Source organism: Larus michahellis, chromosome 1 (assembly GCF_964199755.1).
Source record: "Larus michahellis chromosome 1, bLarMic1.1, whole genome shotgun sequence".
Classification (NCBI taxonomy): Eukaryota; Metazoa; Chordata; class Aves; order Charadriiformes; family Laridae; genus Larus; species Larus michahellis.
In genome coordinates this window covers 146,632,004-146,648,177 of record NC_133896.1, presented here as the reverse complement: position 1 = coordinate 146,648,177, position 16,174 = coordinate 146,632,004, and positions in this window count along the sequence as shown.

The window sequence follows — 16,174 nt, the reverse complement described above, 5'->3', positions numbered from 1 at the left end:
CGTGTTACAGCATCTCAGTCTGTACCTTTCCATTTCCTATTCCCCTTCACCATGCCTGTAGCGCTTCAGGATTCATTACCGTATGAAGGATTTCTTGTTGTCTGATGCCCTCTGCTGCTGTACGTTTTCTAAGAAGAGGGGACCTTCTGAGGTGCTGGGTTTTTCTGTCCAGGACGCAATCAATCCTAGCCAGGCCCTGCTGACTGGGAGAGGACTTCTTGCAGCTGGGGTCTCCTCCACAGCTTTTGTATTCTCCCCGTGTTTTTTCTGGGACTTCTTGCAAATTCTATAGTACTTGTAATGGAGAACCACAAACTATAACTGCTATGTTATTTACTAAATTTAGAACGGAGCAGAAAATTGAATGCACGTCTACAGTTACACTGCCGATGTGTTTTGTATGTAGCTGCCTTCTAACACAGGGAGAACTAGACCAGATCACTCATTAAAACCTGGCTGCTGGGAATTTACCGCCTGGGCACAGCTATGGTGTAACGAAGATAAAGGAGGGAGGGTAGTGTTTGTGACCTACAGACGTTCCTCTCACAGTGACAACTGGTGTCCCGTTTGGTGTTTCATCTTTGAAGAAGAGAAAGGTGAATGCCCTCTCACTGATGCCATTTAAAGATGCCGTTTTCAAAAGGTTTATGCAAAGCCAACTCTGTTCCCAGCCACTGCACTAACTAGCTCTACCTGTTTTCTCTGGGGAAATCCTTAGATTTCTTTTTAGAAAGTCTGTATTTGTTCAGAATGTGGAATGAATGTGGAATATTGCAGAAGCCTTGCATACGCTTGTCTTTTACCCTCCTTTCCTTTAAACAAAGTACTAGAGGAAGTAGCACTTCCTGACCTTACTGAAGTACTTCAACATCCAAGAGTCGAAGGCCCAAGTTAGAAGCCGTTTGATACTAGGATATGATGATAAAGAGGCTCCCTCTAGTGACTAATTTATTTTTGAAATCTTATGCTTCAGACAACATTTGATTCGCACTCTACCTTTCTAAAAGTCATTGCACAATGATGTAAAATGGTGTTATTTCTTTCAACTCTGATTTACACTAGGTCTTCAAGGCCTGAATACCCACGAGCAGTTGCAGATTCTCAACTGCTGTCCTGGAGAATGTAATCCGGGTTCATGACACTGGGAAGGAACCTGCTTCACGCGCTCCAGGACCGCTCCGCAATGTTAGCTGAAGTGCAGTAATTGGGGGCACATGGGAGAATCACTTCAAAAGTGCACTTCTGGTCTGGGGTAAAGCAGTAATTCTGATGCCCCAATTCCTCCCTAAGGCTTGACTTAGAAGGCTGCTGCTCACAAGTCTCAGAGAATGATTCAGATTATTTACACACCATCTAACCTCTCAAGGGAATCTAAAAATCTCTGCATACTTCCATTTGGGCAAACAATTTGCTGTGCCGCCTAAGCACAACAGCTACTTTGGCCAGTAAAAATGGTAGGGACCTTGCACGTAGGCATGATCTACCTCTTCAGCAGAGTGGGATGGGAGCTTGGCTAAAAAACTGAAACCTTTTTTTTCCTCGATCTTTCTCCCATGATTTTTGGTGGATTTTTTAATTAAAAGCCATGAGGGAGGTATATAAAGACCACTTACAACAGGAACCATGGCTCTGGGTTTCCCTTTTGGGAATCCAACCTTTTACAAGAGAGATGGACGTTAGCTCTCTTCAGAGTAGTTTATAGCTTAAAAGTAAAAGGGCAATGACTGCTCTGTCAAGCTCAGGAAAAACTGCTGTAGATGATCTTCAATGGAAAAGAGATAGTCGTCTCCTTCTTGTGCTTGCCTGCACAAGAGGGTGCTTAATTCAGACTCCTGAGGCCCTTCTGCTGCCCTTGGTTGTGCAATTCTTTTGTCACAGGTTTACAGCTTCTTTTTTTTTGTTGGCTTCTTCCAACAAAGGACAGCTTCTTCCAAGGACCGTAGAGCCCTCGTGTTGTCCCACAGAGGTGGCCACTTCTCTGTATGCCGCTCTAGAGGGGCACCCGCCTCCCCTAAGCACCATGTCATCACTCCTGCTGTTGACCTCTCCAGAGAATGCAGGGTGTGTATGCATCCATGGCAGTCTGTACGGATACTACTTTTTAGGAACAGCCAGATGTAAGTTAAATGCTTAATAATAGGCAAGTGGTCTCTTGTCCTCTCTTCCTTCTACTGCAGTGAATGTGGTGATCTCCTAATATGTGTGAATATTTTTGTACATACCAGAATTTACAGAACTTATTTTAAATATTTCTGTGTTGTTTTTTTTTTCCAACAGAAGAGCAAAACAGATTTAGAACAGTTTTTAGGCAACTGAGGCTGCTAGACTAAAATTTACACTGAAAATACTAAAAACCAAACCAAAACAAGAATGTTTTGCAAGCAATAAGATCGATACGGACTGGGGAGATCTGAAAAGAAAATCATGGATTTTCTCTAGCAACCTGTAAAATACACAAAACAGATTTTGGTAGTTTGTGGAAACAAGGCATGTATCTAACATGTTCTTAAAACCTCTGCCCTTTAAAACTGCTTAAATCTTAAGAGTCTGAGATAAAGCACAGTAGTGCATGAGGATCTGAAGGTATTACCTGATCCCATGTTCTGCTGCTTTATGAATTTTCCAGCACTGCAGCTGTTCTTGCAGATACCAAGAGCAGTAGTCTCAGTGGGCTGCTATTCCAACTACCGGGGGCTGATTGAAAATCTACAGTATTTAGTTTCAGACTGTTTTCTGATGCTGAGACAAAATACATTCACACAGGTAGAGACTGTCTTGAAAAATTACTATGAGAATTTTGCAAAATGTTTTTACTAGCATGATAATTTATAAGATAACATAGTGAAAAACCACAAGCCACTGGTGTCACTAAATAAAGACGAGATGAGGCACTCCCAGGGTGTCACAGATTTTCAATGTTTTTATAAACTTAAGTAGTGTGAAATCAGGAATGTCTTTGTACTAATATACATTATCAAAGATTTTCAAGATGAAGTATAGGAGGCTTTGGTTTCTATTGCTTATTAATTAGCAATTATTAATAACATATATAAAATTCTAGTAAAATAGACAAACAACACTGAGTATTCCATACTCAGGTCAATTTTTCTGTCTATTGGAAAGCAATCATTTAAACCCACGACAGAGGAAATCTATAATTCAGCATCCACAGAGGTATGCAATCTTAAAAGGTAAAAGGTTTTGAGACTCCTTAAAAAGCTGTGAGCCATACAACAGAGCGAGTATTGCATACAGATTGCATATGACTTGCAGGGGACAGAACCACACTCATGTTTGTCTGCAAAAAGCCCCAAAAGCAAAGTCAAAAAGAGCCCCTGGAGTACATTTTGGTAATGATTACTATTCTAGGTTCAGAGTCATTTTTCTCCTTGTTACTACAGTTCACAAGTCAACTTAAATCTATCTTCAGTATTTTTCTGGCAACTGCCACAAGCTGCAGTTTCTGAGTTTAGTATTTCAGAAGCCATGATACATAATAATTTCAAGCCTACTAATTGTAATCGTCACCACTGAAGAAACAATGGAGAGAAAAAAAGATAACACTGACCTGTAAATGCAGAGTATTAAAAATAGTTCTTGCTAAATCAAAGCCCTTTTAAAATGTATTTTTGTATTACAAGTTTGAGGAAGAGTTATTGTCATTCAGAACTGAGGATCGACTTCAGAGACTAGGTCCTTTTGCCTATTTAAAATCACTAGTCACATACCTTGCCTACTGCAATTACAACAGTTGAGCACCCGAATGGCCCCAGCACTGCAGAAAGGAGAATTCATCACAGGAGTTCATCACAGGAATATTGTTTGCACTCTCAGAGAATGCAGCCTTGCTCCAGAAATCCATGGTGGGAACATTCCTAATGAAGCCACAAAGAAACAGCTTTGCTGTGATGGTCTACATAGAACAAACACATGGATTAGGAGGTCTGAAATGTTTTTATATCAATGGCATTCTTAAGCCAAGGTTGTACTACAGACTTCTGCTGGCATAGCGATGTTGGTCAAGGGTGTGAAATGCAGTTTTGCTAGTGTATTGTGGGAAAGAAGTGTCTAAAACAAACAAAATGCTGGAAGTGATTTTTTTTTTTTGGTACAAAATGCATCTTCAGCAGGACTGGTTGGCTAATACTGTATTCCCTCTTGCCGTTTAAGTACTCTGAAAATGGATGTGGTCACATGCATTTCACTCATGAATATACTGTATCTTCTAACATCTCACTTTAACATTGTAGTGATGCAGTTGACTTGTAGAGAGAAGCAGTGATACATTTATTGATATAAAACAGGGATTTTACAAAGTTTGATAGTAAATGCAACAGTGTTTGAACAAGATTTGATGGCAAAGCACACTTGGTTATTTACTGCATAGAGGACAGAATTGTCAGGGAAACCTTCCTGTTGAGTCAAAGTTTCAGAAAGGACCCCCTTGCTTTCTAAACTCCTTCTCAGAGAGAAGACAATCCTTTATATCACTTAGCTAAGATTTCAAAGTTTAGCATGCTATTAGTCACTTACCAAGGATCTGTTGTGGCAAGGAATCTCTGAGTCTTGAGAAGTAACCTTGAGTGGCGTCTACTCAAGGGGAGATCCTGGTGTGCAGCCCGCTGCTGTGCAGGAGAGCTCAGAGGGCTCTTGGGCTACTCACTATTTATGGGTGTAAGATGATTGACTTATAGTCGTATTTGCATATTTACCACAGTACCAGTGTTGTGGTGAAGTGGGCGCATTGCTCAAGTAAGGCCTTGGCTATTGTGTTGTTTGTTATCTGTCTCCCTGAAACCACTTTAGAGCAGGATGCAGCCATCACAACTAGATGCACACATAAGGACCACCATGGGTGGTTATTGCATGGGCCCAGTTACAGGAGATAAAGGTCAGGTTGGGGGCAAGAGGAAGCACACCGTCACAAACATCTGTAGGCATGGGGGGAGGCGAGTAGACAAATATATCAAAATCTCCTTGGAATTTTTGCTTGTACCTTACATGCTGTGATCTGGAATCCAAACACTGTAGCATACGTAGCCTTATAAAAATGCTGAGAACTATATTTCGTTCTCTCTATGCCAATTACCTATCATTTTATAAAGTTATAGATTTAATTCCTTTTCTCCCATGTGTACACTTTATTTTAATATGTCTGAATTTCCTAGCCATTGCCTCCCTCTTGGATTTTTGTGGTTTGTAATTAAGTACTGTAGGCCTCCCTTTTTAAGGGCCAGTGAATTAAAATCTATTGCTCGTGTAGCTTTGGGAAGGTTGTCACTACAGGATACACCCACAAATGTAATTAGAAAGTCTTATCCTTTGCTCCTTCTGTATATATCCATTGAGTCATTAAGAAATGTCTTTGAAATTGTGAATTCTCTTTGATTTTTCTGTTACAGAAGTTTAAGTAGTGACTTTACAGCTGGCATTGTACTAAGCAGATTTTCAGAAGCAGAACTAGAATTTCCTTCTTTCATTTGTAAAATGAACAAGTCTAATACTTGGCAAAATACTTCTACAGAAAGCAAGTAAAATTGCCTTGTATTTTACATGCCACATATTTACTAACTCTAGCACTCATTTAGTCTAGATAAATACAAAGTCTCTGTATTTTTAGTTTTATCCTGTAATTTACCAGCTTGGGTTTACCAATGAAGCAGATCAGATTTCCCCCAAACGGCTGACTTCCTTCCTTCCCCTATTGTGTTACAGACACTGGCTGGTTTCAAAATACTAAACAAACCAAGAGTTTCCCCTGCAGCTTTATAACTTAACTGGTCTCTGACCCTAAGTGTTCAGCAATACCAGGTACTTGATTTCTGCTATGCTGCCAAAGCCAACGTTTGTCTCTAGGGGCTCTCCTAGCTTTTGATCATCAACAACATGGGCTACATCTACCTCTGGTTTTACCAAGGACCTAAAGAGGTTCCAGGCTCTTCATTCATTCCCAGATCTCTTTCCCTGCAAACCCTTCCCCCTCCTGCCCCACCGCAGCCCCACAGCATACCCTGACCCAGCCCCCCTTGTTTCAGTGTCTTTACTAATCCTAAATGCTCACTTTGCTGCAGAAGGCCTGGAGATTCTCATGCTCCCTGAGCAGAGCCTTTTCTCCAGCTCTCTCTTCCTACACATACCCCTGTGTGGGGAGGCCTTCTGGTGTTTCAGAGAGCCTGGGCTGCCTGCTCAGCTGCTGTCCCAGTGTTCGCTAAGATGTCTGGGACCTGACCCCGCTATGTCTCCTGACAGGGAACGGGCTTCTGTATCTGCCAGCTCTGGGGCCGCGTTAATCTCTCTCTGCCTTCATCTGTCCTCTTCTAGTACGGTTAAGAAAGAAGACAATAGTCCTGGGGTTTGAATCTCAACTTCTTTTAGACAGACATAAAAATACTGGGAATGCCACTCTGACTTCAGAAGACTCAGCTTTGACGTCTGCAGTTCCCCACGTCGTTTCTGGAGACCACCCAGAAGGCTGCAGAGATGACGCAGCCTTGAATGACGCAACTATTTAGTTCTGTCCTTTACAGACTCTGCATAAGGGAAATTACATCTTAGCAACTCTAAATGGGTTTTCATTTCTTATGCATTTATGAGAGTGAATTATTTTTGCTATCATCTATTTCATTATGGTATATATGTGCATGTGTGTGTATCTATCTATCTATGTGCGCAAGAAAATTAAAAGCAGACTATCAGCAGTGAAAACAGGTCCAGATGCAGTAATTAGGAGAATATTTGTTATGCTACAGAGCTAACTAGTTTGTTAATGAGTGTGGAAAATGTATCTGAAGAAATGCTAATTACCATAGCCAAACAATTTCCTGTATTGAAGAGAAGATTATGTGAACAGTGTTTGGTATTACTTTTACATGCAAGTTTCAGACATTCATTAATGTAGCAATTGTGATCCACAGTGTATTGACAGCTTCCACATGCTCAGACTAATAAGGAAGTCTTATTATTCATTATTTAGTCTCTGATATTAACAATCAGCTAAAATCTATTGCATTTAATGGAACATGCTATAAACTCTAAGACAGAAATTATCTAAAAGGGCAACATCTAAAGAAGGTACAATAAAGGAGAAGTTTTTAAAATTATTTGTATGCTTCTATACATTTTAAGTATTTTAACACATTTTTGGATATACAGCATGTGCGTGGCAGTTATTTCAGTTATGTCAGCTTGTTCGCTTAATTTAGCCAGAAAGTAAGGTAGGGATTTAAATTATGCAAAATATATAATAAATCCAAGTAGAATATACCCAGCACATCAGAACTGATATGCTAATACTCTTCAGTCTAATGAATGCACAAAAGCCTTGTACATAATTTTCAGGAAAACAAGTTTTTCAATATAGAAATCAAGTTTGCATTTTTCCGTTTATTGGGTTGAACTATAACATATGCTTGAACAATCTGGCTAGAAACCACATTCTTTGCATAAACCTTAACTTTTTCTGCCTCTGCTAACAGCATGTTGCATATGCATTACACTTTCAACCGGAGATTCTTAGTTAAAATAGTCTACAAAGTAAGTAACGAGCAGTTGTTGGAGCCATGCCCCATTTTCTGTTACTAATGCACGCTCTCACTGCAGCCCTCATTCTAGGCTGGGTTTGCTAACGGGGACATTTTGTTACGCGTGGAATCCTGTTACATTTTGGGGCCAGAAGTGCTTTGGTAGCTCATTTCAACATAAGAAGTCATTTTACCTTTTACTAAGTACTTCCAAATGCTTAACTATCTTTTGGCTAAAATCTTGCCGATGTTTTTAAAACTTACTGACGTTGTTTTCTCGGAGTGTGTTTTCACCACTAGAGGGTAGAGGAGTACAGCGTTGGCCAGCAAGTAGGAATGCCCTGCTCTACAAAGAAAACAACTCCGCTTTGTTGCTTTTAGGATCCGGAGGCTCTTCCATCTTTCTTTTCCACATGATGGCTCAGACAGAGTAAAGTTAACAGAATGCAGTTCCCAGGCAAGAGGGGAATCAAACCTATGTAATTAACTTGATTGCTTGCAAACAGTCTTCTGCCAATGCGTTTGAATATCAGGGTTCACTTCAACCTGAGTGTTAAGTTTGCAACGCTGATCCCAAGTATTCTCTAGAGCTGGAAAGCTGAAGCCTAGCTATGCGTTAGGTAGCCTGAACTACTTATTAAAATACACAAGTACTTCAATAAGCCTGGTTTCACAAGGCTGGTGGGATTTTTGATGAGTCCTTGTCCTCCGTATCTCTGCCTTGCAATTTGCAATCCAAAACTCTGTAACTGTGATAGCCATTTTTGTGATGTGTTTTAAAGTTCTTTGAGAGAATTTATCTGTAGGCAAGAATGCAGCATTTGGGCATAGGCAGGTGTTTAAAATACAGTTAGGCTGGTTTCTGACCATCTGGTGATATAATTAAAATATGGTATGTGGAGTAGCATATCACTGCAGTGTCTCAAGGTTAAAGTCAGTTTCTTGGTTAAACTTATCTGAAGCTTTATGCACTGTAATTAAAGCCTCTGTAAGTTACAAACTAGACAATTAAATTTTAAGACAACTTCTTTTGAAGGTAAACAGCAGAAACAAAATGCACGAAATAGAGGATGGTTACGTATATCCCTTGTATATCCTCTGTCCACTCAGAAGGTCTTTCTAACATAACCCAATACAATTTGTCCTCTACACAAAACCACAAGTAAAAAAATTCTGTTGCCGACAGCTCAGATACTTTCTAATGGATTCCTTAATTCTTTAGAGACATAAATGGTGTACAGGGCTTTAGGTGGCATCCCTGGACTCAGGGTTCTTTCTGTATGAATGTCTTCTAATTTCCGCATACACATGTTTCTGTTCATTCATCAGTCTGAAGAGTACTAGTTCTGATGTACCGGGTATATTATAATTTGAGTTATTTTATATTTTGCAGAATTAAAATCCCCACCTGACTTTCTGGCGAAATTAATTGACTTTGTGAAGCAGTTTGCAATGCCGTGCCATTTGCAAAAGAAAGACTTAAGGTGTTCCATGGTCTTTGTTCTACATTTCTCAGTGACACCACTTGCAGGCACCTGGTGCTAGGACGCTTCTCATCATCACTGGGGTTTTGCAGCACCGTGCTCCTCTGGTACAGGATTTGTAGTGGGATTCCCTGGTAGCGCTCTGCAAGGGATTTAGGCATTCCAGGGAGCTCAACCTATCTCAGATATGAGACCCTACTCTAAAAATGAAGAGTAGATACCAATGATTAGTCTGCCAAGAGAAATTTGTTAGCTCTCAATAAGATACAATAACTGGAGAGGTTTTTTTTTCTGTTTTCTCTAATTAATTTGTTTTCTTCTGTGAAGTAAAAAAATCTGCTCAGAAAATAACATTTTCCTTTTCCAACAAATCATTAATTGCTATCTGAGTCGTTAGGTAAGAAACGTTAGAAGCCAGTGAATCCTGTTTTAGAAGCACCCCTGTAGTTAAAAGACAGAAAAAAACCAAACCCCAAACTATATTTAAAGGAGAATTAGAAGATAAATACATCTTTTCACGAAGCTGAATTTTTATATATTCAGAACAGATTTTGACTTCCTTAGAGTTTGCTAAAAGCATTAGATGAAAAAAACCCACTTTATTTAAAAAACATCTGCTATAAAGAATTCCTCCTTGAAACAGTCACCTTTCATTGCCTCCTGCCATACGCATCAACAGCTTCGCTTCAGCTTAGGCTGAAGCAAAGAATAACAAAATGGGAACAGACGCAGGCCCAGTATGAACGAATGGCCTGAACCCTGTTTACCCCTCACTTCTTGGCACGGGCTGGCTGATAAGAATGGGAGGGGGAAGCCTAACAGCCCAGACCTCTGCGCGTGGAGCACTGTCTGTAGCTGGAGCACCACCAATAGACCTGGCACCACCTATAGCCGGAGTACCACTTACATCCCTGGCTCTAGGTGCCCTGGAGAAAAAAGGGTGACTTTAACCTACCGCAGCTGTGGGGAGAGGTTTATTCCCACCTACTGGGTCCAGTCAGCTGCAATGACACCAGCGCCGTTCCTGATGCAGAGCCAAAGGAAAGCAGTTGCTCTGGGCCGGGTGTGTTAACGCTGCTGGAAATGAAGCAAAGGAGGGAGGCAAGAGTCTTTGTGGCTTCCTTGCAGTCTGAGCCTGTGGATAAGGAGACGGACCCAGAGAAAGCTGAGGATTTGCTCGATGCTTGCTTGTTAAGTGTGTGTGTTCACTGCGGGCACCCTTTGAGTGATTAGCATCCGGCTCAGAGAGTGCACGTTAGTCTTTGGTTCAGTTACTGTTTCCTCATTAGTGGTATGTGCTTGGTTTCATGCTTCTTGTGGGCTTAGGCCTCTAGAAGACACAACCGCTAATTCTCTGTACTGCAGCTGATGAACTGATCCACGTGAGTGGTGGGGTGGTGGTAGCAGGGGAAGTGCCCTGTTCAGAGCACACGCTGAAACTGTGGGAGATGCTGGAGGACCAACAGGTCTCAAGCATTGCTCATCTATGACCTCGTTACAAAGGGTCAGCTTAGTTGTTACCCAAACTGGGTGAGATAATTATGCAGGGACGTCATACCTTCTGTCTGTCCTGGACTGAATGCTGCATTGACTGAGTGCTTGAATAGGTGGCAAAAGAAATCCTTGGCCTAATGCCATGCTTTTAAAATAAATACTGATAACATCAGGGAAGTTTCAAAAAAAGCAGGAGAGTGGTGATGTGTAAAATGCACAGGAAGACTGACCTGAGCAAGCCTAGGCTAGCTACACTAACGTTAGCCGTCAAACAAACCTGATGTTTTCCTTTGCAATTGCTAGTTTGGGAGGCGATGGTAATTGTGGGATTGCAATCTGCCTACCGCTTTGAAAGGCTCTGTACGATATAATGTGGAATGAATTCTGATTTTAAAAGTAAATACTCCACAATACCAGCAAAGCATGCATTAAATGGATAAAGAATAGACTAACTGGCATATTATAAAGAAAACAGTCATTGGTGAGGAAATGTTTTTCTAAGTGTTTATAAATATCTGCCTTAGATCTAAAAAATTACTGCTGAACACGTTTGCTCTGAGGAGTGAAGAAGACTAAGTAATCGTCAAGACAGGACAGTCCCACGATGGAATTTGGATTGCTTGGTAAACTGGGTACTTTTGACAAAGGCAGGGCATTCACATGCTGGACCGTGAAAGGCAAACCGTGTCAGACGGAGCATATCCTGGAGAGTGGCTGTGAAAAGGGGCTAGTGATAGTGTCCTTTTAACCTGGCACAGATTGCCAGAATGATAGTATAGAGGGAGGATTATGTGATCACTGAATTTAAACACACAAAGGAGGAGTAACAGAGTGCTAGAACGCTGTTCTGGTATCTACTTTCTCAAAAGGACTTTGGAAACAATGGAAGAGGTACAGAACAGGATCACAGAACACCATTTACGAAGGCAGGCTTAAAAGGACTTGATTAAAGAATGTACCAAGAGGTGATTCCTCACGAATATGCAGATTTCTCTGTGGGTGGGGGGACAATGAATACTAAAGTCACTAATATATTAATGGTGAAAAACTTAACAAATACCAGTGGCTGGCAGCAGAATCTGGATAGACGCCTGCAAACAGGAAATAGCCACCATTTTTTTATCTCAAATTGCAACAAACTATTGAAGAAGACGTAGACTTCTCTCTTAACATGTTCAGCTCAAGCTTGGATGCCTTTCCGGAGGAAAAGCTTTAGCCAAATAGATTATTTGGCTTAATGCGGAAATAAGTGTATGAAATGTAAGTTTTTTTGATACCTTGCAGGTCAGAGTAGATGATGTAATGGTCCCTATTGACATACAAGTCTATTAGTCTCTGAAAAGGCCGTTACCCAACATGTTCTAGCAGTTCTGTGTAGACAAGGCAGTCTAGACTGAAGCACACACCAGGAACCAGTGCTTTTAAGCAGTTTTGCAGGATTCTTTTTCATTATAAAATAAAACCCACTGGTTCAATGCAGGAGAAAAGCCAAACCGGCCTTAAAGAAAGAATGACCTTGGACCGTTTGTTCTTGGCAGGCTTATAATAATGCCTAAATAACAAGTAAGGTGTTGTCTAGTCAGGGAGCAATTGAAAGCTACTGCTGCTCTTCTGAAATAGTTTTCATTTTGTTCTTCCAGCTTACTGTACTTTTTTCAGTCAAGTCAATTGTGGCTTGTTCCTGAGCATATGAGGAAACAATTATGCCATATTTCTCATGCCAATACAAAATGTTCACTATTAAAACAGAGTATATTTTGTTCTTCATTCATGAAATCTGCCCCTTCCCCATGATTGATTCTGCAGATTAGTACAAATATCTGCAGTTTTGGCTTCAAATTTCTCATTTCTTTCTTGCTCTCTCTTTTATATTAATATATGACTTTTAATAATCGAGTGTAGAAAAATCATTGTGAATCTTTTCTTTCAAGTGGCTCCTATAACTGTGCATGTGTGACTGTATGTGAACTATAAATCTGTTACATTAGTTATCTTTTTTAAATTATTTTGGCCATAGCTTTAAGGGGCTGCTCAGGAACAGGATACACTGACTTTACAGAGAGCACTTCTGCCTTAGGTTTTACAAGATGCAGTCAGCACAGCTGAATACTTAAATTCTGAGGGCCTAGGACTTTCTTAATAAGATCTTTTTGTGGAATGCAATTTTTTTCAGGGGTTAGAAGTCTAAATCCTCCATTTATTTTCAATGTAAGTACTGGACTTGTATGTGTAAATAGAGAAATTGACTTAACCTTTCTGCCTTTCAGCCATCTGCAGATATAAAATGCAAGCACAGTCACAGCTTTATGTATTGTGCTGGTGTAAAGACGTCATACAAAGGGACTCCATAGCTCTTTTGCTAATCCAGTTCTTATAGTAATCCGTATTTGCCCAGATTTTGCGACTTTACTTAGGAATCTAACTTTCTGTGGATAAAAATGTTCCTTGGCTTTCCTCCAGACTCTGAGTCCTCTAACCAGAGTTTCTGCAAGTTTCATATAGTATATTCTTTAGGCAAATCTGAGTGCACAAACAGAAATGCAGACTGATGCCAGTGAGCCATTATGGTCCGTCTGACATGGCTGAGCCATTTCACATGACTGCAAGTATCTGGTGGGTTATTATTAGAGACTCTAAACAATCCTCAAATTTAAATGCTTGCAGATTTTAATGTCTGGTTCTTTTTAAGCACCTGACCGAATAAACAGTTCAGTAGTCGGAGGTCAGGAGCTTTTGCACCTCCAGTTGGTGTTAATGTGGCAAAACAATCTTTATGTAGTTTCCAAACAAGCCTTCCGTTCTTCTGCCCCACTGTTTATAGCAGCAATGCTTGCATATGCTGGTTCTTCCCCTTTTAGTAGCAGCAATTTCTATCACAGCAATGATGCTACAAAGCAAAACTTACACAGAAATCTCAGCCAATGATCTAGTTAGCAGGGAAATCATATAAACAGTTTGACTGATTTAAACATTGGTTTCAAATAAGGCTTGGTGAGAAAATAGCAATGATGCTCACACACACACACCAGATTCGGCTGTTCCAGCCAATGTTTTGCCAGGTGGTTTGCTATTTATTAACACTATTGAACTGTAGCTCTGGGATCTCTAGATTGTTTTGTTGGGGTTTCCCCCCCCCCAAGGAAAATTTTGACCTCCAGAGGAGTTCTTAGTAGCAAATAAAGAGAATGTGTTAAATTGCAAGGTTGTTCTTGCCATTTAAGTGCTTACATGGCATTAGCAGTATTCTTGCGGGAACCGAGTGTACAGAGAGCTATCCTACAGTTTGGAAACAGCTACTCTCTGAATTTGATGTTCTCAAAATGTCTTTGCAGCCTGACAAGCAAAGAGGTGCATTCTGCAAGGATTCTTGAAGACTGGCAATGGACACAAGGTGGAGGGAGATGGTCACTGGTGTCGCAGTCAAGCTAATGGAGGCAGATAACATGATGAGCCCTCTGTGACCTATGAGGATAACCTTACTTGGGTGTACTGTCTTTTCCCTGTTTTCAAGAAAGTTAGACCTGGAATGGCTCCCATTCCATGTTCTATGACACTGGTTCTCTTTTACTGAGCTCTTGTTTTTAAGTATCATGAAAATGATGTCCCTTATTTTGTTCCTCCTATATGCTGGTACAATATGCATTATTTAGAAAAGCTGTACTTCATTTGTCTGTCACATGTAATTGTATGAAAAAAAGAACAAAGATGAATGAGAGGCAGGGGAGAGAGGGCAGTAACTGAACAACGTTTCTTTTTCCTGCCTCAGTCCCATCTAGGGATGTGTTTTCCTCCCTGTTACGCATATTTCACTTCTCTCCATACGGCAGAATTATATTCACCCATTAAGAAAAATATATATAGGACCTAAGGGTGTATGTTGCAGCACGTTGGAAATAATTTAGTCATGAGATCATATCTGAAGAGAAGGACATTGCCACTGGAAAGTGTTCTGGTGGTGTTATGAAAACACTGATGCATTTGTATTAAAAGATGCATTATTTTGATAATATAGATTAGTTAATATGTTAGTGAGCATATGGATGACAATTAACCAAAATTAGGAAGTGACATGTTACCAACAGCTGATGATGAAGCTATACTTGGACTAAGACTAAAATTTACTTTGACAGCACATTTCATTTACATGAGTGCTGCATTAATCACTACCCTTAGCTAATGCATTTACCAGACCTTGTGACAGCATGGATGAAACCTAGATTCCTTTGTGTTTTTTCTTCCTTGCATTTACATGGAAAAATGTATTATGTCACCCTAAACTCTCAGCTCAGCCAGTGTGCGGTGCCAAAGGGCTTACAGAACATTCATCCCACCTTCTTCAGGAAGTTATCTACCAAATTTTACATGCTTCCTTACTGATGAAAGTAATATACTACTCGGTGGTTTCTTTTTTGTAATTTGAGAAATACTATGAGGAATACCAAAAGAGATAAAAGATAAATGCAGAAAGGAACCTAAAATGGGAAATAAGAAAACATGAATTGTGTCATATGAGATGGCAAGGCAGTAGAATATAGCATGGCGTAAGGCCATTTTACAAGAGGGAAATTACATACAGCCTGCATCATCCTGTGTGGAAATATGAATTCTAAATATATCATGCTACATAATTCTGCATCCTTAAAGTGAAAGGTGAAATTTGGTCAAAACCCCAACTATAAGGTTGCATAGCTTCCGTCTGCATTAGCAAGGATCAGGGATCAAGGCACACGCCGCTTGCTGGATCTGCAGCGTGAGGCAGTTGGTTCCACAACCTCTCGATACGCTTGAGAGATTTTTGGTTTTTTTAACTTCAGACTAACTTCAGACTGCTCCCAATGCTGGAGCTGCTGGAGTATGTTAGGTGTGGTCCTGCAGTTTATCTTTCAGTTTAATTTCACCTGAAAGAAATCCAGTTTGTGCATGCCAGCTCCACTAACTCCACCGTGCAAACCGACGCGCCGTGTACATGAAAGCACAGGGGGAATTGCTTCAAAAGAGTAGATGTATCCATTAACAGCAAATGCATGACTTGATCCATTTATGACTACAATACAGGGGAATGTAGTGCTTGCAAGTAGCAAAACCCTATATCCTCTAATGTGCAGGAGGCATTTCTAAATCAATGCCAAACATTATGACTTCAGAGCTACAACATACTTACAGCTTCTGGTGTGTTCGCTTAGTGGCCTGCGGCTATATGGAAAAAATACTTGTTAAGGATTGCAGTGTTATGCTGTCAGTTCTTCTGTCAGTTACAGAATTGCTTTTTGTAATGCTAATTAAAACAAGGAGCCTCAGTAAAATGCGCTTGTCTTAAATATATTAGTTCAGAAGTATCTAAAAACCAGCTGAATGCTGAGCTATCCAACTTCAGGCCATAACTTATGGCAGGTGTGCTTAGGTGGGGCTTGACGAACTCCAGCTTGTGTCTCGCTTGTGCTCCAGGCTGCCGCGTGCCCACCTCGGAGGCAGACGGTTTCCCCAGCACGGCGCTGGGGCCATGCTCCTTCAAGACGAGCAGTTTGTCTGGTTACAAACCTCTGCCGAACTGCACAGCCTTCGGGTCAAAATTAGCTCAAGTGGAGTGGCCTCGGAGCATGGGATGGGCAGGATTTCCGTAGGGCTTGTCTGCAGCTGGGTGGGAAGCTACGCTCCTAGGCATGGGCATGCCCAGCC